Raw genomic sequence first — 27,102 nt, 5'->3', positions numbered from 1 at the left:
TCTATCTATCTATCTATCTATCTATCTATCTATCTATCTATTGTCTATTTATCATCTACCTATGATCTATCATCCATCATCTATGTATTAATCATCTATCTATCTATCTATCTATCTATCTATCTATCTATCTATCTATCTATTATCTATTTATCATCTACCTATGATCTATCATCCATCATCTATGTATTAATCATCTATCTATCTATCTATCTATCTATCTATCTATCTATCTATCTACCTATCCATCATCTATCTATTAATCATCTATCTATCTATCTATCTATCTATCTATCTATCTATCTATCTATCTATCTATCTATCTATATCATTTATCTATCTATCCACCCATCTATCTCTGCTATATGACCATATAACAGGGTTCATCTCAGCTCTCTGGACTCACTGAACAGAGCCAACTCCTACCACACCTTGCAAAAAAGTTCACAGAAAATCAAAGCTGGGAATTCCCAGGAACAATGGGAGTGGTAAAAATCAACATGGGACAAGTTTAGGAAGACAGACAACACAATAGAGCTGTAGCATCTTGGAGAAGCAAACCAACACTTGGGCTAGTGATTTCATTATCATGTATTGCCACCTAGCTCTCAAACCCTCTCAGCTATTCCTTATCTATATAATGCTAGAGGTCAATGTAGCAAGGTAGCACTGTCTGCTACTGTTCATACCTTTTAACACAGCACTTTATTTCAGTTTCTTTTCCTTCCTTACATTTTCTTCTTTCTTTCCTCATACACCATATCTTTTCCTCTTACTGATACTTCTATTAAAGTCCAGAGGCTGACATGACTTTTGATATCTGAGTATCTCTTTCTGCTCCTTGCTTTTTTAGTCTACTATTAATCAAAACCCCCATAACTCCTCTCCCTTGCAAATTTTTCTTTGCTTTTATTATTCCTACTCCTGTATATGTCACCTTGTACACTTCTTATCCAGCAGCTGAATACTAATTGCTACTCTTGCTGTTAATATTTACGTATATTTCCTTTTCTTTTCTTTTCCACTCATGCCCACAATAAATGATGTACTAGAATACATGGTACTACCAAGTCTCTACTCTCTAAAAACAATCAGTGCTTAACAAATGTCATTTTTTGTAGGTAACTTACTCTTACAGCAGTGGATACTAGCCAGTGAATAGTAATCTTGCTGCAGAGAGTCCTAAACCTACAGGGCTGGGCTAGGAATACAGTCTTGTGTTCAGAACATTAGTCTCATGGAGGAAAACATCACCATGACCTTACTACAACCTTGTCTCTCCTTAATATTGCAAATATTTCCACTGAGAACAGAGATAGCCCAAATGGAATAAGAGCAACAACAATGGAGGAAAATATCTTGACAATAACCTAACCCTAGATAGGTAGATCCCATTCCCAAAACATAAGACAACATGAGAAACTATGACAATAGCTCTCTACCAAAAATTATCAATCTGATAGTAATGGCCATTGATAAAAGCAACTTATATGAAAATACATACATATATATAAATATGCTCAAACCCTTCAAAGGTGATACAATATTGTCTGAGAGAATACAAATAGCTAAGTGAAATAATGAAGTCAATTAGTGGAATAAAAAAGAATTAAATGAAGAAATAAAAATATTGGTGAGGAACCAAACAGAAATTATGATAGAGATAAAAATATAATAGCTCAAGTAGCAATTAGAATTACACATACTGAGCAGGTTGTACTCGGGTATATACATGTATAGATTAGCATATACATAACAACAATTAGGCCATGATTTTGAGAAAGAGTGAGATGGTTGCATGGAAGGAACTGGATGGAGGAAAGAAAAATGATGCAATTATACAATAATCTCCAAAAGAAGAAGGACATACTTTTAAAATACTAGTTTTCTGTATTAAATGTTTCCACTGTGTTGAATGCAATGAATGTGGAAAGTGAAACTTAGGCACACCAAGTTACAACAAGTTCAGTAGAACCCTCCACAGTAGAATGGGGTATGTTGAAGACATAGCATCACAGTTTGTATGCTGTCAAGGTAGGGGAACTAGAGCATTCAATTGAGGTTAATGCTAAATGTCTAAGTGTACGAATGGAACATGCAGAAACTTTGGGATTCCATGAACTGTGCACAAAGAAGAGCAAAATTTCATGCCCAAAGCATACACATTATTTATACAATAAAATCATAAGAGAAAATTCCCCAAATCTTAGGAAAGAGACTTTTATTCACATACATAGAACGCAATTCAGACCAGTCAGAAAGGAGCTCTTTGTGGCATATTACTGTCACAACCCTGAAAGTACAGAACAAAGATAGTATTTAAAAGCTGGAAGACAAAGAGAAAGAGCAGTGCCATCAGAATAGCAACTGATTTTTCAACTGAAACCTTAAGATGGCTTAGAATGACAAATTTCAGACTGTGAAATATATCACTGCCAGTCCAGCTTAACATATCTAAAGAAACTTCTGGTTTAGTTTGTTTGTTTGACTTTTCAGAGAAGCAAAAACTTTCCATGATAAAAATAAGATAAAGGAAATGTGGCCACCAAGCCAGCCCTAATGAAAATGCTGGGGTGGGGGGACACTGTGGCCTGAAGAGAAAGATAAACACATCCACAAAGTTTCAGCAAGAAAAGAAAATGATGCTAAGACATTGGTTAAGCAAAGGAATTCTAAAATGTAATACCTTTCCATAGTAATTCTGAATGCTAGTTGTCTTAGTCACTTTATCAAAAAAATACAAACACGGTCTGGAGAGATGGCTCAGTGGTTAAGAGCACTGTCTGCTCTTCCAGAGGTCCTGAGTTCAATTCCCAGTAACCACATGGTGGTTCACAACCATCTGTAATGGGCATCCAATGGCCTCTTCTGGTGTGTCTGAAGACAGCAACAGTATATCCACATACACGAAGTAAATAAATAAATAAATAAATAAATAAATAAATCTTTAAAAAAATACAAACACAAATTGGGTTGGAATCCTGTATGCTTTTGTTGTTGTTGTTGTGTCACCAAGAAACAGATCTCATCATCAAAAATAATAGGCTTGTGGCATTTTGAATGGGAAATGACCTCCATAGGCTCATATTGAACACTTGGTTCCCAACTGAAGTTTTCTGGAAGTATCAGGAGGCATGGAATTGGGCATGAAATTTTGTTAGAGGAGGTATGTCACTAGGGGCAGACCTTAAGGTTTCAATATACTCGTGAGATTCCCAGTGATCTCTTGTCTCATGGTTATAGATCTCTTAGGTGTTTCTTCATTCTGTCACCATAGACTCTAACCCTATGAATCCATGAGCCAAATTAAATTGGCTTATAAAATTGTATTTTATAAGGTATGGTGTTTTATCATAGTAATAGAGGTGTAACTGAGACAATGACCATACAATATCTTTCCTTATGTCTATGTGCTGAATTGCATGGTTTACATGTATATACATTGTATAATCATAGCATTTTTGGAATTAAATCAACTTGGTCATAGTATATGATTATCTTAATGTATCCTTAAATTTACTTTTCAAGGATTTTGTTGAAAAGACTGTCTATGTTCATCATAAAAATTGGGCTGTAGTTTTATTTTTCTTTAAAATATATTTCTTATTTTTGAGATTATTACATTGTTTTCTATTTTTCTTTCCCATCTCTTTGTAAACCTTCTCATGTGCCCCTCCTTGCTCTCTTTCAAACTCATGGCATCTTTTTTTCATTAGTTCGTGTTAATGTATAATTCTCTCTCTCTCTCTCCCTATATATATATATATATATATATATATATATATCCCTAAATATAAAATTTTAACTCCGATGGATATTAGTTGTATGTATATTTTCAGGAATGACCATTTGGTATGGGATACCCAATTTTGTGAGCTCTTGCCTGGGGAACACTATTTGTCCCATTACCATCATTTCTTGGTTGCCTATAGTTCTTTATGTGGACTTGAGATCTCATGGTCTTTCCCTTATATAGTCTCCTCCTCCTCCTCTTCCTCATCTTCCTCCTTCTCTTCTTCCTCCTCTTTCTTCTCCTCCTCCTCCTCCTCCCTCTCTTCCTCTAGCCCAAATATCATCAGAGAGGCTTCCTCCAGCTACTGATGCAGTGATCCACACTCAAATATTAGGCAGAGTGTAGCAAACTCCATGGAAGAGAGAAGGAAGGATTTCAGGAGCCACAGCAATAGAATATACCAGTAAAACACGGCCTACAGAGTCAACTAAGCAGGGTTTATAGGGACAATCACATAGCCTCATGCGTCTGAGCTAGAACCTCTGCTTACATACTGTGGTTGTTTAACTTGGGATGTTTGTGGGACTCCTAGCAGTGGGAGTGGAGGTTTCTCTGACTCTTTTGCCCACTCTTGGGATCCTTTTTTCCTCCCACTGGCCTCATCCAGCCCTTGATATAAGAGTATGTGCCTCATTGTATTGTGTCTTGTTCATCGTATTGTGTCTTGTTATGCCATGTTCAGTTGACTTCACTGGGAAGCCTTCTCTTTTCTGAAGGGGAATGAAGAAGCAGTGGGTCTGGGGGACTAGAGGAGGTGGGGGTGGGGAGTGGAGGGAGGGGAAGCTGCTGCTGGGATGTATTATATGGGAGAAGAAGAAATGAAAGGAATAAAAAGAAAAAGGAAACATGTATTATTATAGAATTTTTAAATACACTGGCATTGAGTTTTCCATTTTATGTACAAGGGAACAAAAATGACTGTTACGATAAATAGAAGAAGGCATATAGAAGAAAATAATTTAACATCTAAAAACATCTATAAAATCAACAGAAGTAATGTGTTACAATTAAGCAATATTTGACTTCAAGTGAGACAGCAGGGCTGGATCTTTTATGCTTATTTGAGTCGATATATATTTGGCACAATTCCTAAAAAATTTTGGCTAGAAACAAAAACCTGCAAAGAGGTCTATGTTTCAATGCCATGGTTGTGACATAAACTGACAAATGCCAGGCCCTTCTGTCTGTCACTCTCCCAAGCAAAACAGGAACCCACCCCAGGGAAGAGTGACGTGTCCACAGGAACACACAATTTTCTGGCTTTTGTCATGATGTCACACATTGTGTTTCTTTTAAGATAGGCTTTTTACTGTTTTATACAAACCCCTCCCAGAGACAGGAACAGGTGACAAGCGGATTAGAAAATAAAAATAAAGACAGTGATGAAATTTTAAAAACATCTCCCCTAATCAATCACATTATGTGGCATAAGACCTGTCAGCGAGGGCAGGATGCTAATGTTCACACATTAGCATCTCACGAGCCTGCCGTGGAGGGGAGTGGAAACCCTTAATGATCTGGTAGAAACCAAAGCTAGATTTGTGCCACTGAGTCCTATTTCAGTACCACTTGTGGCTGATAAAAGAATAAGAGACTGGCGGTAAGAGATTAGAAAGGAAAAGCTAGTAGTAAGTAGTACAAGATACTCTGGCTATTTTAAGTCCCGTGTCTGTTCACAGTGTTGGAATAACTGTCAGAGTGGGGTAGCTGTGTTATTGACCATGGAAAGAGCCCCTCCTTCACTGAAGAGCTCTTTGGGTTTGATTACTATGAGACCCACCATCCAACACGGAGCGCCGCTTACACAGCAAGGCCTGGGGCCCAGTACATATCTGAATGAGGATTCCCCCTCAGTTCTATCTATCAGTGAATCACTTAGGCCTGTGACCCATGGGTTTCAGTAAGACACAACACTCATGATTGTAACATAGGACTGTCTGTAACGGTCATAAGCAACAGAATGACTTTATAAGAACTTTAGGTATCTGAAGGCAGAGGCAGATGGGTCGCCAAATGTCATCATTTGATCTCTCTCTCTCTCTCTCTCTCTCTCTCTCTCTCTCTCTCTGTTCTCTGTTTAAGTTCACATGTTTTCCATTTCGGCAGAGACTTTTCTCCTACCTATTGGCAAACGCAGTGGTTAGCAGTTCAGGATTATGTCTTAACAGCTTAACACCAGCATTAAGAGTCTCTGTTTAAAAGCCCCAGAAGAAAGTTTCATTTATCCTTCTTGAACCAATCACCACTGTTCAGACAGTGGGAAGACCGATTGCTCAGACTGTGTCGATGACTGACTCAGGAATGAAGTTTGGCCTGGGCAGGATGCAGACCTGTATTAAATCCACAGAAACAATAGGCTGAGTGTAAAGGCCTAGCATGTCTATGGGAAATGATCACCACAGCCATCCAGACTTACCATCTCCTGTATAACCCACCCTCTTTATTACCAAGATGCCTCCAGACCCACAAGGGAAAGTACCAGTATATAAATAGTTAAATCTGAATGCAGTTAGAAAGCTTAAGCAATATCTTCAAAGCACAAATATCTTATTTAAAACATTCTCTGAAAAAATATATACACCACATACATATATAAACCTACACTGTTTGCACAAGTGTTAAAAGTTAAGGGCTAGTTTCTGTTGGTCAAATTTTAAAACTTTTTATTTAGAAAAGTTAGCAGAACATGGTGCTTTCTGACCAGACCATCTGGGCCACAGATTCAGTACATCATGGTGAGTGTCCAGACACAGGTAATAGATTTATACAACATCTTAACTGATAAGCATAAGGATCTGTAGGTGTTTGCCCAGTTAAAACAGGCAACCACACACTAAATTGAATAGGGAACATTTAATATAAAGAAACCCTAGTTGTGACAGATGTTAGTGTTCAAGGGATGGCCTATAAAAAATTACTTGGGAGGCAGAGGCAGGCGGATTTCTGAGTTCGAGGCCAGCCTGGTCTACAGAGTGAGTTCCAGGACAGCCAAGGCTACACAGAGAAACCCTGTCTCAAAAAAACAACAACAACAAAAAACAACAAAAAATTTTACAAGGTCTAAAGGTGGGAAGCACAGTATAAGGAGCAGTTACTACACTAGGACTTAACTAGAAAGCACATGGGAGTGTGCTCTCCAAGCTTCTCTGGGAAGGTTACATGGCCTGGCTCATTGGATAGCAGAAAGTCCCCATGGTGTTACACAACTGAACTTGCTGGTGACACACGTTTAATAGAGAGTCAAGGGGAGTTGTTTATAGAAGTCTCTCATGTGTAGTAGTTTCCTGAGATTGAAATAGTCTATCCTCCTTAATTAGGAAAGTAAAGTACTCAAAGTAGCTTAAGGAAGTTCCTGAAACTGACAAGATTCACTAGGCCCCTTCCTGTTCCAATAAGTAATAAAAGCCAAAAGTGTCTCTCAGAGAAGACAAGTGGAAAAGAAGACTCTGGAGCTGGGCGTGGTGGTGCAGGCCTTTAATCCCAGCACTCGGGAGGCAGAGGCAGGCGGATTTCTGAGTTCGAGGCCAGTCTGGTCTACAAAGTGAGTTCCAGAACAGCCAGGGCTATACAGAGAAACCCTGTCTCAAAAAAAACAAAACAAAACTAAACAAACAAACAAAAACGAAGAAGACTCTGAAACCACACAAACGGCCTGAAAGACGCAGAAACCAGCCTGGGTTAGGCTAGACCATCCGAGGGCACCTGGAAGGGATACTTTCTAACCTGCTTAACTACCTGCAGGCTGTGTGGTATGTGCCAGGTCTCCCAGCTTTTGAGAGCTGATACATACTGGGGTGGGCTTTGGTGATGCAGAGGTCTTTGAGTCATTCCTGCCCCTGTAGGTAACCCCTCACACATATTCCTGTAATCAATCCAAATAAAACTCTGGTTCACCAAGCTAGACTTTGGTGGTATCTACATTCTGTTCTATTGTGAGCTCCCTGATTGGGGTGAATTGACCTGTGCATTGCATCTCCCCAGGGAAAGTTTTCCCACACAGCTGCTTTACAGGAGGGATTCCACAACAAAAGCACATACCAGGGAAAGTGAGCCTTTTAGTATCACTGCCTCTTAGCCTTTCTGGAACTGTCATGGCTGATATCAAGAATGCTAAAGGAATTAGAGGAGTTCTGCCACAAATAATCTGGAGGGATGGGAGGAGTGCTAGAACGAGCCACTGCCCGAGCACTTCTAAAGGCCACACACACAGCAGAAACTAGACACAGTACCACAAGCACTTCAGCAGGCAGGTTCTGGAGAATGTGGCGATGCAACAGGAAGCTGCTGTGAGTGGGGCTTGTGATCAACAGACGCAATCATTTATTCTTGCTACCTATCTCCAACATCTCGTACCCATAGAGCTTCAGAGCTGAGAAACATATTTAAAAAGCCCTAGGTTCCATGGCTACTAAGTCGAGCTGCATATGTAGCAGAGGATGACCTTATCTGGCATCAATGGAGGGGAGGCCCTTGGTCCTGTGAAGTCTTGATGCCCCAGCATAGGGGAATGCTAGGGCGATGAGGCAGGAGTGGGTGGGTGGGTGAGCATCCTCATAGAAGTAGAGGGGAGTAGGAATGGGATAGGGGGTTTGCAGAGGGGAAATTGATAAGGGGAATAACCTTTGAAATGTAAAAAAGTAAAATAACTAATTGTCTTAGTCAGGGTTTCTATTCCTGCACAAACATCATGAGCAAGAAGCAAGTTGGGGAGGAAAGGGTTTATTCAGCTTACACTTCCATACTGCTGTTCATCACCAAAAGAAGTCAGGACTGGAACTTAGGCAGGTCAGGAAGCAGGAGCTGATGCAGAGGTCATGGAAGGATGTTTCTTACTGGCTTGCTTGCTCTGGCTTGCTCAGCCTGCTCTCTTATAGAACCAAGACTACCAGCCCAGAGATGGTCCTACCTACAAGGGGCCTTTCCCCCTTGATCACTAATTGAGAAAATGCCTTACAGCTGGGTCTCACGGAGGCATTTCCTCAACTGAAGCTCCTTTTTCTGTGTTAACTCCAGCTGTGTCAAGTTGACACAAAACTAGTCAGTACACTAATTTAAAAAAAAAAAAAAAGAAGTCCTAGGTCCATTTCACACAGCAAAAAAACAAAACAAAACCAAAACTAGGTGAACTTGGAACTGAGACTCACTCTACATGTGATAGGATAAAAGCATCGCATGTTGATGATCACATCTCATATGTTTATGATTGCATCGCATAAGTTTACTTTGGTGCTGTGCGTGCAATCACCTTGTTCATTGCCATGGTTTGTTTATTTATTTAGTTTTGAGTTTTCTCTTTGGGTAGCAATAAACATATAACTCCATTTCCTAAGTGGTGGGCTATGCCCTGCTGTTGTAAACATCACTGGATCAGCTAGCTATAAGGGAAGAAAGTAAATGATTTATATTATTTATTTATAAATATTTATATTATTTATATTATTATTATAGAGTGAATTTCAGAAGCAGGAGTCAAGTTTCAATCATTAGAAGCAATCCAAGAGTTATTTTATCTGTTACCATTCCAGAGGTTGACTTGGGGTTTGCCGAGATGGTTCATTGGGCAAGCATGCAGACCTAGTGTGAATCTCCTGTACTAACATAATTGCCTGACATGGCTCCTGTGTCATTAACCCCTGCGCTGAGGTTGAGTGAAGGTGGAGACAGGCAGACACAACACAAAAGGTTCAGCTTGAAACTTCTGTTTCCAAAAAAACACCCTGGCTAAGAGCTACTATATAGAAAAGCAAAAGTGGGTACTTCATCCAATGTCCCTCCCTTTGAGTCCTGAGAGTTTCTCACTTCCCACGTTTCTGGTACATTCTAGAGGGTCTCCCTACCTCTGAAGATGGGGAACTTGTAGAGTTCACAAGTCCCAGTGGAGGGACAGGACATCAAGTGGAGGGATGCTCTGACCCATGATTGTTCCTGTCTGAAGGAACTGTGGGGACAAAATGGAGAAGAGCATGAGAGAAAGGAGGTCCAACGACAGGTCCAAATGGGAATCCAGCTCAAGGGGAGGTCCAGACCCCTGATACCATTACTGATGCTGGGGTGTGCTTGCAGACAGGAGCCTAGCATGGCTGCCCTCTGAGAGGCCCAACAAACAGCTGAAAGAGTCAGATGCAGTTACTAGCACCCAACCAATGGACAGAAGCTGGGGACCCCCGAGATTGAATTAGGGAAAGGTTGGAAGAAGCTGAGGAGGAGCGTGACCTCACAGGAAGACCAGCAGTGTCAACCCCCGAGATCTCTCAGACACTGAACCCCAAACCAGGCAACATACACCAGCTGATACGAGGCCCTCTGCACATAAACAGCAGAGGACACGTGATCCGGCCTCAGTGAGAGTAGATGCACCTAGGGAAGCCTGATGGGGTGGGGGTGGAGGGTTGAGGACATCCTCTTGGAGATGGAGTGGGGGGAATGGTTGGGGTAGGGGCAGACTGGGAGGGGACTAAAGTCTGGACTGTAAAAAAATTAAAGAATAAAAAAATACATTTTTATAAAAATAAAAGAAAAGTGGGCTTTGCCCCCTTTAAGAATAGTCCACTTGTGCATCACGGTTCCCTCCTTCAGAGAAGCAATGATAATGAAATATTGATCCCACAGGATTCTTGAATTACTAAGTAGCTTATGGTGTGCTTTACATGTTAATTGGCAATAGGCTTACTCTAATTACAATACATTGATTAAAATACTAATGGATTTTTGGCTGTTTTCAATAACAGATATATTAAATATGTTTTGAAATGACTACACATTCTCATAAAATAGAGGATTAGGTTACGTTTCTTACATTATAGTTTTGCCTCTTCTTAAATTGCAATATAAAACCAAGTTATTATTTATATTCTCCTTGAAAAAGGCTCATTGTAAGTAGAAATGTTAATGTTCTCGGTACTAAGTATATACTATAAATTCTTCAATATCTGTGTCTAACTGGGCATTTTTTCTTTCTATTAAAGAAGGTTTCCTCAACTTCCTCCTCCTCCTCCTCCTCTTTTCTTCTTCTTCTTCTTCTTCTTCTTCTTCTTCTTCTTCTTCTTCTTCTTCTTCTTCTTCTTCTTCTTCTTCTTCTTCTTCTTCTTCTTCTTCTTCTTCTTCTTCTTCTTCTTCTTCTTCTTCTTCTTCTTCTTCTTCTTCTTCTTCTTCTTCTTCTTCTTCATAGACGGGACTGGGAATTATTACTTTGGCCACCAGATGGAGCCAGTATTATTTCAGAAATAAGGATACTAATAGTTTTCACATTTTTCCATTGTCTACTAATCCAGGAGTTTTATATTTGATTCTAAGACTGGTGAAGGATTACAGAATTAGTGCTTATAAATAGAATATATTCTCATCAATTGAAAGCTTTGTCCAACATTTCCTACAGTGAATCATCTAAATTTCTTAGGTGTAAACTGAAGGCATTATTTAAGATGACCTGAAGTGGAATTCTATAACACAGGCTGGGAATGTTGTGTTGGTGCCATTCAAATGTCATTGTGCCATCTACAAAGCATTGTTTGGCATTCCATTTTTCATAATCAGAGAGGTTGTTATATAAAAGAATTTAATTTAGGAATAAGAAGTATTGAGACATCAAGATGGGATTCGAAAACCTTTTGAATGGTATCTGTTTTGAAAACCTATTGGACACCTGTACAGAGAAATGTTGAGCACTATTGAGAGACTGTGAATTTATGTTCCTGAGAAAAGAGTCTGAGGCTTCATCAAGGTCTGAGGTTAACCTTCATCAAGCAGACCTTGAAGTTTTCACAAATGCTAAAGTTACTTGCAAACATCTGAATGCATAAACACTGTAATTCAGTCAAATTAAACTTTTAAACATGTAATATTCAGGACAACTTTTACTACATAGAAGAAATAAGGCCCACATATGTAGTACTAAGCATACATGCATGTATCTATCTTATATTGTGTTCAGTTGTGTCTCTGTTTTTACTTCCCACCTTTTAATATAATCAATATGTCTTCCAAAAGTTGATTTGTGCAAGCATCCCCATGTATATGCACATGTGTGTGCATGTGCGTGCACCTTTATATGTTGTATATGCATCTGAGTATGTATTTCATGTTCTGTCCACATACTCTGGTCACATGAACACTGATTTACAATATAAACACGGTGTTACTGCTGAAAGGGCTATTGATGCTGAAAGAAGACATAGCCACAGAAAAGCAGGAAGTGGTTAGTTTAAAACAAGACTTAGGCACCATCTTCAGAAGACTGTGAGTGATGGTGGCCAGGTGCTGAGGAGCTCAGCAACCTTTCAGAGCGTGGAATGCCAGGGAGTAGAATTCACACAATTAGTCTAAGCCTGTAGTGTGATAATGGATTTGACAAAATGATTTCATGGATAAGAGAGATGCCAGAAGGGAAGCTGTAGGTAACAATAGGAGAAGTCGAGTGTTTGATGTCTGAGCTTAATGGGCATAGTTTTGAAGCAGCATGCAGTTCCTAGGTGACTATCAATTATAATATAAAAATAGAGGCTTGCTGTTGCTAGGATTATATCTAAATAGAATTGTGCATTGATTGAGTTAATGGAATATAAATTCCATTTAGGGAGCCCATTCTATAAGTGTGAAATTGGGGCATGAGAAAGAATGAGAAAGAAAAAAAAAAAGACAAAGAAGAAGCAGAAGTAAAGCCAGTGGCTGAGAATATTTGACTCCAGAGTGAAACCAAGTTCTTAGTCAACACTGCCTTTCCTAAACTCTCTGGATTCCATTCTCAGTGTCTTCTCCTCCTCTCCTTCTCCTGGGATATCATTGTGATAAGTTCTTAGGGACGTTATCCAATCTCAGGCTATTTTTTGCAGGAGGTACTTGAGTGCCATTAAGCAACAGAGAGTAATTCAGGGGAGATAGGAAGTAGAAGCTAGGAATGCTTCCATGTCTTCCTGCTAAGTCTTCTGGGGAAGCATGGCGAGAACTATCACTTTCAGGACACTTGCTCACTAAGTGGCTTGCAGAGCTTTGCTCTTCAGTGGCAGGGATCCTTTAGAATGACGTAGGAATGGAAGCACAAACAGGAGTCTGTCTGTCCACGACAGTTTCTTAAGGATAAAATCAGATTGTACGATATGGTTCAGGGAGGGGTGCTGGCAGTGTGATACCCCAGCAACTGCATACATGAAGGGAGTATGTGAGCTGGCTCAGAGAAGCTTCCTGAAGTAAAGCCTTAATCTTTAAGAAATATGGAAAAATCTCCGCTCTTTTCTACACCTACCATTCTTAGGTTTGGTCTTTTCATTGTGCCCTAGATTTCATGTATGTTTTGAGTTAGGAGATACACATGTAGCAGAGGATGGCCTTATCTAACATCAATGGGAGGGGAGGGAGGCTTGATGCAGTTTAGGGGCATGCTAGAGGGTGAGGTGGGAGTGGGTAAATGGGTGGACAAGCACATTCATAGAGGTAAAGGGGGAAGGGGAGAGGGAAGGAGGTGTAACAAGGAAGGGGGCTATCATTTGAAATGTAAATGAGTAAAATGATTAATAAAGAAATAAAATTTAAAAAAGAAATATGGAAAAAAACTTGTGATATTATTTTGGAAACAGGAGATTTAATTTAGGATCTTTAAAAAATGGATATATTTTCCACTTCCCAAAGTGGTCATGATCAGTAGTCCATTCAATGTGAATGTCCCCGGAACCCATTTGGGTCTCTGCGCTCTCACAGGCCACCCAGGGAAGCAGTTGACTCCACACCCGAGATCTACACGATAGAGAACTCAGAATGAGCAAAGTGCATTGTGTAGCTGAGAACTTAAGCTGTGTTTGACCATCTTGTTAATTTTATTAGACTAGAAAGAAGTAAGAGACCAACCCATGACAGAAAAGTCAATATAAAGGGTAAAAGTGGGACAGAGAAAAGGAAAGTGTATTGGTATGTGCTTTGTTTTTGCTGTTTTGATTAGTAGCGAGAGAGTATCCATCTCTCTTTCTCTCTGTATCTACACATACACACATACATACATATATACTTACATATACCCACATATATATGTAGTTATAATGGTTTTGTTAGGAATTTATAATCATGTCGGTGATGTGTTTGTTTTGTGTGGCTGAACCAAATAGACTTTGGAAATATAAGAAGTAGCTCTGGCTTTTTGTTATGTTTAGGTGTGTTGAACTGCTTGGATAATACTTGTCTCACACTGGTAAGTAGAGGTGGTTTGCACAATTACCAAGTAGAAAAGCAATATCCCTGGTACTATTAAGGCAAGGAATTACCTAACAAGACACACAGGAATCAACAATGGAGCAAGCACTGTGTCTTGTCTTCTAGGAGGGGAAACTTCAGGGGCACTTGTTTTTTTTGTTTTTTTTTGTTTTTCCGAGACAGGGTTTCTCAGTGTAGCCCTGGCTGTACTGTAACTCAACTCTGTGGACCAGGCTGGCCTCGAACTCAGAAATCCTCCTGTCTCTGCCTCCCAAGGGCTGGATTAAAGGCGTGTGCCAACATTGCCCAGCTCAGGGGCACTTTTAATAACATGATTATAACAAAGCATATTTGAGCTTTTGAAAACTTAATAGGCCAGATCTATATAACAGGCTGAGTTAAACATGCTAAGGTTTGAACAGTACACAGAGGGAAGATTCCCTGTTGTAAGAAACCAAGAAAAAAAGGGCCGGGTGTGGTGGGGCACGCCTATAATCCTAGCACTTGGGAGGCAGAGGCAGGTGAATTTCTTAGTTCGAGACCAGCCTGGTCTACAGAGTGAGTTCCAGGACAGCCAGGGCTACACAGAGAAATTCTGTCTTGAAAAAAACAAAAACAAACAAACAAAGAAACAAAAAAAGAAAAAGCATGAAATTTAAAACTCACAGAGACTTAATATAAGTCTGGCTAAAAAAAGAAAAAAATTCTCAGTTTAGTTCTTTACCCCATTTTTTTGATTGGGTTGTTTGTTGTTTTTGGTGGTTAGCTTCTTGAGTTCTTCATATATTTTGGATATTAGCCCCCTATTGGTTATGGGGTTAGTGAAGTTTTTTCCCAATCTGTAGATTGCCGATTTGTTTTATTGACTAAGTCCTTTGCTTTACAGAAGCTTTTCAGTTTCATGAGATCACATTTATCAATTCTTGATCTTAGAGCATGAGCCATCAGAGTTCTGTTCATAGCAGTCTTATTTGTGATAGCCAGTGTACTGGCTAATTTTGTGTCAACTTGACACAGCTGGAGTTATCACAGAGAAAGGAGCTTCAGTTGAGGAAATGCCTCCATGAAATCCAACTGTAAGGCATTTTCTCAATTAGTGATCAAGGGGGAAAGGCCCCTTGTGGGTGGGACCATCTCTGGGCTTGTAGTCTTGGTTCTATAAGAGAGCAGGCTGAGCAAGCCATGTGAAGCAAGCCAGTAAGGAACATCCCTCCATGGCCTCTGCATCAGTTCCTGCTTTCTGACCTGCTTGAGTTCCAGTCCTGACTTCCTTAGTGATGAACAGCAGTATTGAAGTGTAAGCTGAATAGACCCTTTCCTCCCCAACTTGCTTCTTGGTCATGTTTGTGCAGGAATAGAAACCCTGACTAAGACAGCCAGAAACTGGAAACAACCCAGATGTTCTACAACTGAAGAATGGATACAGGAAATGTGGTTCATTTACACAATGGAGTACTACTCAGCTATTAAGAACAAGGGCATCCTGAGTTTTGCAGGCAAATGAATGGAACTAGAAAATATCATCCTGAGTGGGGTAACTAAGATCCAAAAGGACATGCGTGGTATGTACTCACTAATAAGTGGATATTAGCCCCCCCAAAAAAAGTACAGAATACCCAAGATACAGTCCACAGTAATCAAAAAGGTCAACAAGCTGAAGGGCCCAAGTGAGGACACCTCAGTCCCACTTGGAAGGGAGAAGAAAGCAATCACTAATGTGAGGGAAGGAGGGACCTGGGAGGGAACATGGATTGGGGTTAGAGGGGAGAGGGGAATCTGATCTGGTATCGGATGAGGGAAAAGGACCGAAGCCCCGAGGGCCAACAGAAAGAATGGAAACAGGCAACCTCAAGAGGTAGGAGGTTAGGGGGACCCTCCAGAATACACAAGAGGCCTGGGAGATCAGAGACTACCAGGACTCAAAGGGACAGGCCTTAGATAAAATGCCTGACAGTAGGAAGAGGGAATTTATAGAGCTCACCTCCAGCAGGAAGACAGGGTGTCAAATGAGGGAGAGGGCAGGGACTATCCCACAGTCAAAACTCTCACCCATAATTATTCCTGTCTGAAAGAACTACAGGGATGGAAATGGAGAGGAGCCTGAGTAAAAGAAGGTCCAGCAACAGGCCCAAAGTGGGATCCAGCTCAAGGGGAGGCCCAAAGTCCTGACATTATTACTGAGGCTATGGAGCACTCACAAAAAGGGACCTAGCATGACCACACTCTGGAAGACCCAACAAGCAGTGAAAGAGTCAGATGCAGATATTTGCACCCAAGCAATGGACAAAAAGCTGCTGACCCCTGTGATTAAATTAGGGAAAGTCTGAAAAAATATAAGGAGAAGGGTCACCCTATAAGAGGACCAGCAGTCTCAATTAGTCTGGACCCCTGAGATTTCTCAAACATTGGACTACCAACCAGGCAGCATACACCAGCTGATATGAGGTCTACAGCATATATACAGCAGAGGACTTCCAGGACTGGGTTCAGTCAGAGAAGATGAACCTAAACCTCTAGAGACTGGAGGCCTCAGGGAGTTTAGAGGTCAGGTAGGGTGGGGCTGGGGGATGGGCGTGGGGACATCCTCATGGAGACAGAAGGTGTGGAGGAAGTATGGGATGTGGAACAGTTGGAGGATGGTTGAGGTGGCGGGGGTGGGGGGAGAATAAAATCTGGAGTGTAAAAAAAAATCAATCAATCAACCAATAAATTTTAAAAAAGAAAAGAAAAAATAAATAGCAGATTGGAAGTTCATATCCCTTTCACTTTGGAAGTGAGGCATTGAGGCATTGAGATTTCTTACCCTAGGCTGATAGTTGGTTGCCAAATCTTGGAGCATCCCACCATGGAGGTGGGAAAGCAGGTTAGGTCAAAAGTGTCAAACAAAATAATGAGGGAAATAGTAAATATAAAGACATATAGAGTAAAGCAAATCTAGGATTTTAATGTTTTCAAACTAAGAATAAATTTAGAAATAAATCTTACTTTCCCTGTGTCTGTATACGTTTTACTACTCATTTTTGGAGTTTAAGGATATTCAAAAGAAGTGATCATGGCACACTTTTAATTGTTGTCTAAATAATTAAAGAGATCTTGAGACTTCAATCAGTGTTTGACTGTTTCATGAATTTATTTTGCATACCTTTGGTAATCAGGCATAAGTTTAAGACACTGGACATTAGATAAAACCAACGTGATGGTGTATGTTTCTTTTAAAAGAGCAAAGAATCCTCCCAGATATGAATTAACCTATCTAATAATTAAGTTCATGGAACTACTGGCTGGGAGACTAATTCAACTCCACACTGGAAAAGGATCTGTAGTGAAATGAGGGTCCCTGCCTTTCACATGTTAATTCCCTGCATCTGTTTCCTCTGAATGTACAGTGTAGTTCTCTGAGGGCTGGCCCTGACCTGCAGCTTGGGTTGGGTGAATGAGGAAGCAAACTGGCAGCTCAGCATGCCAATGGATGTCTCTGTGTAGTTGCATTTGAACACATGCACCGGAACTCACCCTTGTTCTGCAACAGCATCTTTCCCCCTCTGATTCCAAAGCTAATGCTTGGTTCACCATCCCAACCAACAGCTTCTTTCCTCTTTTGATTTTTTCCCCTCAAAAGTCTTTTCCTTGGAGTGCAAAGGCTTTTCAGCACCGAGCACTGATTAGCAAGGAGATTCTTCAGGTGCTCTGTCATCTCAACCCCCCCTTTTCACGGGGAGCCCTCTGAAAGGCATGCAAATAGTTTTCACTTTCCTTTTGCCCCCACTTTCATCCCTGCAGTTTGCTCATTCATCTGAGCTAGTTTCAAAGAGTTAGGCGTTATTGTCAATAAAGGTCAACATATTCTTAGTTTCTATTTGGTCAAAAAGACATTTTTTGCAATGGCCACTTGTAAGTCCTATGAACTGCAGAATATATTTAGGAACTGTGGCCATTACAGTGTCCTTTCCATTCCCAGGATTCTAAAGTCACCAGCGGGAAAAGATTTGTCACTTATCAGAAAGTAGAAATAAACACAGTGTGAGTGAAACAAGCCCTATCATTTACACAGAGGTGCATATTGGACAAAGTAAAGCTACAGAAAACAAGCAAGCTTTCTCTCCACCAAACATCCCAACTAACGGAAGTCAGGATAACACTAGCCAGTGGAGGAGAGAATCCTTACTCTGCTGTTTCTTCCACAAACTCTAGAATAGCAATTTTCTCGGAGATAAAATGTTCAATATTGGGAGGAAGCTCTTTGAGACTCAGGATGTTGTAAAGGGATGCTCTTTTAAGGAAGCAAGCAATTCAAAAGCTTCAGGGGGTCCGTGAAAAGGACACTAGGCCTTTCTCTTCAACAGCTTAAGTAAGCAGTAAGGAATGCTGAGAGACAGGCTCAGAGAAACAGTACTGCCTAGGAGACACCAAGACCTACTAAGCTGCCTGGAAGACAGACTCTGGAAGACTGACCATCTAAGCTGCATGGAAGGAAGGGGCTCAGACCACCTGAGCTGCGTGTAAGATGTGCAAGGCAGTGCAGGGCTCCAGAACTCATAACCTGCCATCCACACTGCAGTGTGTTTTGGTGATGCAGCTGCATCTGAGTCATGAGAATGAGTCAAACCTATAAGCAACAGCTCCCCCATATTCCTGCAAGTAAACCCAACAGAACTCATTGGTTCACCAAGTTGGCTTCTTATGGTGCCCTTACTTTGGTCTGCCATTGGTTTCCTATCTGCAATGAAGAGATATTACATCTCTCCAGGAAGAGTATCACAACACTGATAAAGCACGTGCAGTTCCTGGGATCTGAACCTCTTCCACCAAGAAAATATAAAAGGGCTTTTAAAGGTCACTCTGAGGATCAAATGAGGTTGTACAGTGTGCAGTGGCTAATATGGAACCTGGTATGGTAACTGTTAAACCGATGGTAACTGCTTCTATGATTTTCATACACTTAATCTAAAATGTTCTTTTTCATATACGCTTCAAGAGAATGAAATATCTTCAGGTTCATATGTTAAAGAGCACAGCCAGTGGCCTAAAGCCTAGTTGACTAGAAATGAAGTAATACAGTTGATTAAACTCTCCAAAATGTCTAAATGGGACCAATTTTAGATGATACTCTAATTTAATAGATATATTTGGGTACTTGGTAAAGTCAGGATACATCCACAAGGGAGTGGCCATCTACTAAAAGGGCCTTAGAAGTAGTTGGCTTTGGGGAGATTACACCACAATAGAAACATAGGCTCTACTGGCCCATGTCTACACTGGTGAGGACTGATCACTTCTTAGGGCTGTACTGGGAGTGTAAGCTTTCAGGGAAGACTTAAGTGTAAGATGCAAAGAACAGCAGGTTTGCAATGAACAGCCTAATGTCCAAGGGGAGGAGACTGCTAGCTCCCGAAGTTTTCCCTTGCTGCCACCTTGCTCTGAAGCAAGCCCGATAACTGGTGAAATCACTCTGCTTCTCGCTTGAGTGGGAACCACAGACAGATAAAGGCCCCTTGTTTGGTGATTACCGGTAGCAGATGTTAAGGAAGCAGCGTATCCTTCAATAGCTTCTCCAAAGGTTCTACATGGTCAGAGCCATCTGAGGCCAGTTTTATCAAGGAGGAAACTCAAAGGTAAAGTTATTATGGAAGAAAACGTGGTTAATAAGAGGCAAGGTCATGTTTTCTGTGTTGTTTTAATGCTGACATCAATAGAGTCTTGCTTGTCAGCTACAGCTTTCTCCTACACACACCACACACATAGTCTTTCAAAATAAATCTCTTCTAGACCTTCAGAATACCTCCCAGCATTCCCATGGATCCACCATCTTGCCCTTGTGTTTTGTAATCATCCTTTCAACCAGGCCATAGCTGATCTCTGCTTTTGACCTTGAATCTTTCCCCAGTTTTCACTCCCTTCACATTCCAGCCTCCATAGAATTCCCCGCATCTTCCTGCAGTCACTCCAACCATAGGATGGTTTTTCTCCAAATGGAGGCCTGCAAACTCCCTGAGTACTTTCAGTCACTTTCCAAACATCATTGCTCATCAAAAACTTCTTAACTAGTCAAGAACATCCTGCCTGTGGTGGATGGAATGAGAATAGTCCCTATAGGCTTTGATGTTGGAATATTTGGTCCATAGGTGGTGGCGTTGCTTGGATAACTTTAAGAGTTACAGGTTGCTAGAGGAAACATGTCTGTGGGTGTGTGTGCAAAAGGACAGACTTTGCGGTTTCAAAGCCTCACACCATTCCCAGTTAGTTCTTATAAAGCTTTGTATTTATAACTCCCATTGTGAGCCTTCAGCTTCTGCTCCTGTTCCATTGTTACATCATCATGGACTTTAACCCTCTAGGACCACAAGAACCAATAAACTCTTTCTTCTATAGGTTGTGTTGGTCTTGGTGTTTTATCATAGCAGTAGAATCAGAGCTAATACAGTACCCTTCCTCAAAAACATTCCAAGTATTTTTAATATAATATTTGTATTCATTTCTTGAGAATTTCATATGGTAGATTTTGATAACATTCATCCATGCTCCTCCTCCAGCTCCTCCCTGATCTACCCACTCCTCTTCAATCCTCTCAACTTAGTGACATTCGTATGTATGTATGTATGTATGCATGCATGTATGTATGTATGTATGTATGTATGCATGCCTGTATGTAGCTCTCACCAGTTCTAATTTGTACTGCCTATAAAAATCACAACTGTGGGGGCATTCACTGATGTTCACATGGACAGCTCATGAGAAGCCACATCCCTGAAGAAAACTTTCACCCTTAGGAATCACCAACTGCCAATAGCTCTCAGCAAGCGGTAGGGCCTTATAAGCTCTTCTCCCATCCACAGTAGAGTGCTAACTAGATTCAACTTGTGCAGGTCTTGTGTGAGCTACTACGGCCGCTATGAGTTCATGAGAATAAGAGTCCTGTGTTATTCCAAAGAAACCACTTCATAACAGTTCTTCCCAATCTCTATATCCTAGGAAAAAACAAGAAAACTTCCTTTGCTTTCTTTTGTGATATTCCCAAAGCCTCACATGATTCCACTTGGGGCTAAAAATGTCACGATCAATTATTCTCACATTGACTAGTTGTGAGTCTCTATGTTAACTGTCTGTTTCTGTGAAGTCCCTGATCTTTCTGATGTATGACCATCTCAGCAACAGTGGACCCAAGGGATCAGACATGCTTGTGCAAACCCATTTCTTCACAGTCTTCTCAGATAAACAAAGTAAGGCCAGAGTTCTCATTGCTAATCTTGACTCCATGGTTTATCAACACCTTCAGGACAAGCTCACCACTGATACAAAGAAAAGCCTTTTATATAAGAGACAATTCTGGTATACCTGGAGTCAGATCTTAACAGGTGATTTCTTATTTCATTGTTTTCTATGAAATTTTATCTTACATTCTTTTTTTTTTTTTAAGTCAGGCCACATTTCATGACATCCTATGAACACCCAATATATCAGTAGCAAAATTGTAGTCATGAAGTAGCAATGAAAATAATTTTATGGTTGGGGATCAATACAACATGAGGAACTGTATTAAATGGCCACAGCATTAGGAAGGTTGAGAACCATTGCTCTAGAACAAAGAAGAGAATTCCAATATGCTTAACTTCATGTCTTTACCTGTCTTCCTTCCTTTTTCACATTTCCTCCTTGCTTCCCTGCAACCATCTTCCCCTACCCCAAGTAGTAATGGACTGTAGCTACTGTATCAGAAGCTAAATATTATAAACAGACATTCAATGTCAACAGTTACAACTGCAAATTTTATGACTTTTTTCAGTCATCAAGATAGCTAAATTAAGTAGTATCTACCCGCAAATGTTCTATTATTTGGCTAACACATTTTCTTCCCAGAAGACTGAATCTCTTTTATGATTTGTTTTGTTTTGTTTTGTTTTGTTTTTGTTTTGTTTGGGTTTCTTTTTTGTCTTTGTTTGTTTTGGGCCTATTTTGTACTCACTAGTTATACTTCTGACCAAATTGTAGCTTGTCTGCCAATTTGTTTTCATTATCTGTAGTGAGAATTATGGTGTCTTTAGCAAGAATGTAAAAATGAATACTACATACATGCACATAAACATTGCCTATACATATACACACATATGCATATACAAACACGTACTACTTACAGACATATTATCTACACACATGCTTCCTACACACACACACACACACACACACACACACACACACACAGAGTTCTCTCTCTCTCTCTCTCTCTCTCTCACACACACACACACACACACACACACACTTGGTTTTCACATCCACTACAGTGCTCACTATCACACACACACACACACATGCTTCCCACACACATACACACATGCACACACTACTCTTACACATGGACATATGCACACATACTACCCACACACATACACACTCTACCTATAGACATACACACACACATGAAAATATACTGCCTACACTCATACACACATGCACATGATATCTACATACATACACACATGCATCATGAACATACTGTCTACACACACACACACACACACACACACACACTGCTTTTCTTCAGGGAGTAGGCACTCAGTAAATGGTGGTTATTTTTATATTATCACTATCACATTACTTTTGCCAACTATTTTTAGATTCTGGAAGGGGAATGGCATAAAAAGGTATTCTTACTCAGTCTTTAAGAATAGCTAAGGAAAATAGGACATTGCTAAGTAAGCAGGAACATTTGTGTCTCTGCCTCATGCCTACATTTGCAATAATATGAATAGTCAACAAGATTAAGTTTCTTTTAAGGGACACTCCATATTTTCTATCCTTAAGCCAATGACTTCTTGTTTTCTCCGCCTGACTTTAAAAAGCCTGATAAAAAGATAAAACCAGTGAGGTGTGTGAACACTCATGTTAAGTCCTGGGAGATAGTCTTTGTACTCTCAGTTTTGCACACCTTTCTTAGAACAGAGCAAACCAGGCTTTACTGGGCTAATCACACATTTGACTGCAAATGTCCCTGAAGTGAGATTTTTACTGGCTCTTGTAAAGGTATATATGATTGTTTCATTATTTCCATTCAAGACACATATAATTTTTCCAGTGGCTTAAAACTATAAATATGCAACATACACTGGCATACACTGGCAGCAAGGATGGGAGGAAGCTGGGATCAGAAGTTTCAGGAATCATCGCCTAACATTGTGTTATCAGTTTCTCTTAGGTCAAGCATTTCTTGTTGGTTTATTATTTCAATAACTCAATGACAGATATATATTCATGCCCATGGCAATGTTGATCCTTAAAAAAATAACTGAATATATTAAAATATAGAGGCTTTTGCAATGATGCATATTGGCCTTGAAGCAACCTTTCATCTTTCTCATGTTAGGTATTTGAACAAAAAGCAATGTCTTTTTTTGCACAGGTGTAGGGTTTTATAAAATGCTTTTATGTGGGCTTTTAAGTGGGTTACACACTATCTTCCATAAAACACTAACTGATGGGGAGTTTGTGCTCATCTCTCTGTTTTAAATCTGTAAAATTTGCAGTTCTGTGCCTTAAATAGTTTGCCAAAGGCCACAAAGCTGCTAAAGGACACACTCAAGAAGAATTCATGCAACACTTTCATTGCCATGTCAAAATCTAACTACGCTTTCTGCTGTTGCCGCTTATTTATTTTAAATTATAAAACTTCAGTATCATCATCTGGTCAACCACGTCTTCATTTTGGTAAGTGTGGGGACATTTTTGTTTTCATCTGAGAGAAGAAAAGCTGATTGACTTTTCTACTAAATGTGGCTCTTACAAGACACCAATTGCTTCTTTATCCTTTAGTAAGCAAGAACATATTTGTGAATTAGTAACAGCTCATGAGTTAGGTAGACTTCTGTCATGGCAGAAAAAAAAAACTCTCAGGTAAATGATCTGTGGGGGAAGATTCATCGTTCCATCCATAGTCAGTTACCTTTTGGCAGGCTGAGGCAGAGCACCATAGCCAAGAACATGCCATAGAACAAAATGCTCATATGTGGAAACCAGGCAGCAAAGAGAGGGGATGAGAAGGAACCATGGGTTCCATATTCCCTTCTGGTACAACCCCCCACCCAGTGGGCATAATACCCTCCCATCAGCATCTACCTCCTGAAGGTTTTACCATCTGGTCAAGGGCTACAGCCTTTTGACCAATTGCTTCAAACACAGGGTTTTGAGGCATTCAAGATCTAAACTAAGTAGGTAGATTATATAGAACATTCCCTCAACTCTTTTACTAGCTAAATCTCCAAGTTATACATGGTGGAGGCATATGACTGTGCAACGACTTCAGCACACTTCCAGGATACATATATATATATATATATATATATATATATATATATATATATATAAGAGTAGCTCTGAGTGAGGAAGACCCATGGATGTGTTGGCATCCTAAGTTATTATTAAAATTGTTAAGGCATGTGAAAGAAAACCATTCTATATATGTGTTTCATTTTCATCTTTTCCTCTCTGGTTGACTACTGATAAAAACTAGATAATAGAATGCTGTGCTGAACTATTCCATTTGGGAAGAAATGCTCACAGGTGATGTTGGATTAAAAATATAGTCTCTGGAAATACTTCATAATTCAATTTCTGTATAATCCTTGTCTAAGAGTTTCATTGCTAAAAAAAAAAAAAAAAAAAAAAGACATCATGACCAAGGCAACTCTCATAACGGACAACATTTTACAGGAGCTTGCTCTCAGGTTCAGAGATTCAGTCCATTATGATTATGGCATAAGCATGGCAGTGTCTAGAGGAGGCATGGCTTTGGAGAAGCTGAGAGTTCTACCTCTTGTTCTAAAGGCAGCTAGAAGTCTGGTTCTCACGTGGTTAGGAGGAGGGTCTCATTGACCATGCCCATAGTGACTTGCTTCCTCCAACAAGGCCATACCTATGCCAATAATACCATACCTCCTAATAGTGTCACTCCTGAGCCAAGCATAATCAAACCACCACAATCTCCAACACATTTTGCCCCCCCCCCCCCATTTTATAGTAAAGGACCTTTATTTTTTATTTGTTATTCAATTTTACACTTTATCATTAGCTCTTATTTTATTACTTATGTCCCAGACCAACAAGTCTGAGGCACTCACAGACTACCTGGAACATGATCCTCTCTTCTTAGCTCACCTCAGGGCACTTGCTTCAACTCAAATGCTATCAGATTTTATGTGGAAACTGCTACTGTGCCAGGAAACACATGAAAATATGACTATGGTTAGATTTAGCATGTGATAACTGAAATTAAACAGAGGGGAAAGGAAAAGGTAGAAGCAGAAGAGCTCTCTGTAGAATTAACTACTATAACTTCTCCAAAGGAATAGTTAGGAAAATGATTAAAGTGCCAGATGACGCTGAGGGTCACAAGAATTAGCAGATATAGAACTGGTCACAGGATCATCCCCTGTCTCTAGAGTCCTGTGCTTCAATATGTCCCTGGACAAACTGTCCTACTGCTATGGACTAGTGACTGCTCTCTCCCATTATTTTTGTCTCTTTAACTCTGTCTAATTGGCATTATCTTCTGCCTATATTTCCAGTGTGGATGTGTTGGGTGTGGAGTGAAAATGACCCATCCTTTTAAAGAGCTGCTGTCCAATGGCTGCACTTGAGAGACTTTGCATGGAAGCTTCATTTGTGCCAGCATCCCTGCAGTGTCTCTTCCTGGTTGTCAACTTGACTGTATCTGGAATGAACTACAATCCAGAATTGGAAGGCTCTCCTGTGATTCAGATCTTGAGGCTGGGAGATACAAGTTTCTGACTGAATCTTGGCACAGAGATCTTGAGGCATAGTGGGCATGAATCCCAAGAGACTAAGGCAAGGAAATCTCTGAGTTCAAGGTCATCTGGGACAAAGCAAATCCCAGATCCAGGCGTGGTGGTACATACCTTTAATCTAGGCCACACCTTCTGCTGGAAACCCACATAAGGACATTGGAAGAAGGACGATTTGTTTTTCTTCACCTGCTTGCCTTGTGAGGCTGAGCAACAACTAGATCCTTGGTCTTCCATTCGCAGCTGACCATTGTTGAGGAGTTGGACTACAGACTGTAAGTCATCATAACAATTTCCCTTACTATCCGGAGACTACCCATAAGTTCTGTGACTTTAGAGAACCCTAACTAATACAACCCTGTAAGGTCATCAGGTTCTAGATTTACTTTATGCAGTAACTAGATAACATTGTGGAGCTCTTGGTAATGAAAGGATGTATTTTACATTTGAAAAGATAAAAATTTATACAGCTAAAGCCAGGGTTGGGATATAGTTTTCATAATAACGTTTCCCAACAAAAATGAAACCTAGTTTCAAGGCATATATTTTTCTTTCTCATTTGGCTCTGAGATGGTTTGTATAATTTATGACCAATGTTATGTCGGTAAACACCATCACAACAGATGCCTACTAAAAGGTCATCTCTTGAAGCCTGGGTTATTGTAATGCTTTCACAACAGGACAGCTCTGGTATGGCAACCCCAGTGATCTTGAGCTGCCCCCAGGTCCCTGCTAGATGAATAGAGCCACATAAGACTTAGCAAGTAGAATATTAAACAGCAAACACATAGGATCTTAAAAAATAACAAAGTATTATGACTTAAGTAAGTACATTTTAGAATGATTAGTTAATCAATATTACATAAATGTTATAACAATCTATAGTCCATTTAAAAAATTCACTCAAAAATACACTTATAGGAGAGAGACTAGCTTCCCAGTCAGGAATGATGCCTTTTCTAATAGATGTCTTAATCAAGAGGCACCACAAACTTGTACTTACGCACAGTCTTGTTCAATACACTCACAAACAATGACAATTTCACACATTTCAGCTATCCTTACTTTAAGATATTAATAACTCTACTCAACAAATGTGAGTTATCCTCAAAAATTAAAGGAAAAAAACCCCTAACAACCTAAGATGCTCTATTGTTATCTTGGCTCTCATTTGCCCCTGCCTACAGTCTTTAATATCATCTGTTGCTATGAAGCCTGATTACATTCACAATGTTCCTATGTACTTAGGAACTGTTCCTTTTTAATGCATTATAGGATCTCATTGTTTGGAGAGCAAAAGTATTTTGGGAGCAAATCAATAGCGAGATGCACACCCAGGGGAAA

The sequence above is a fragment of the Mus caroli genome, chromosome 1 (genome assembly GCF_900094665.2).
Source record: "Mus caroli chromosome 1, CAROLI_EIJ_v1.1, whole genome shotgun sequence".
Taxonomy (NCBI): Eukaryota; Metazoa; Chordata; class Mammalia; order Rodentia; family Muridae; genus Mus; species Mus caroli.
The sequence above is the reverse complement of the archived record's forward strand: the minus strand, read 5'-3'. Positions refer to the sequence as shown.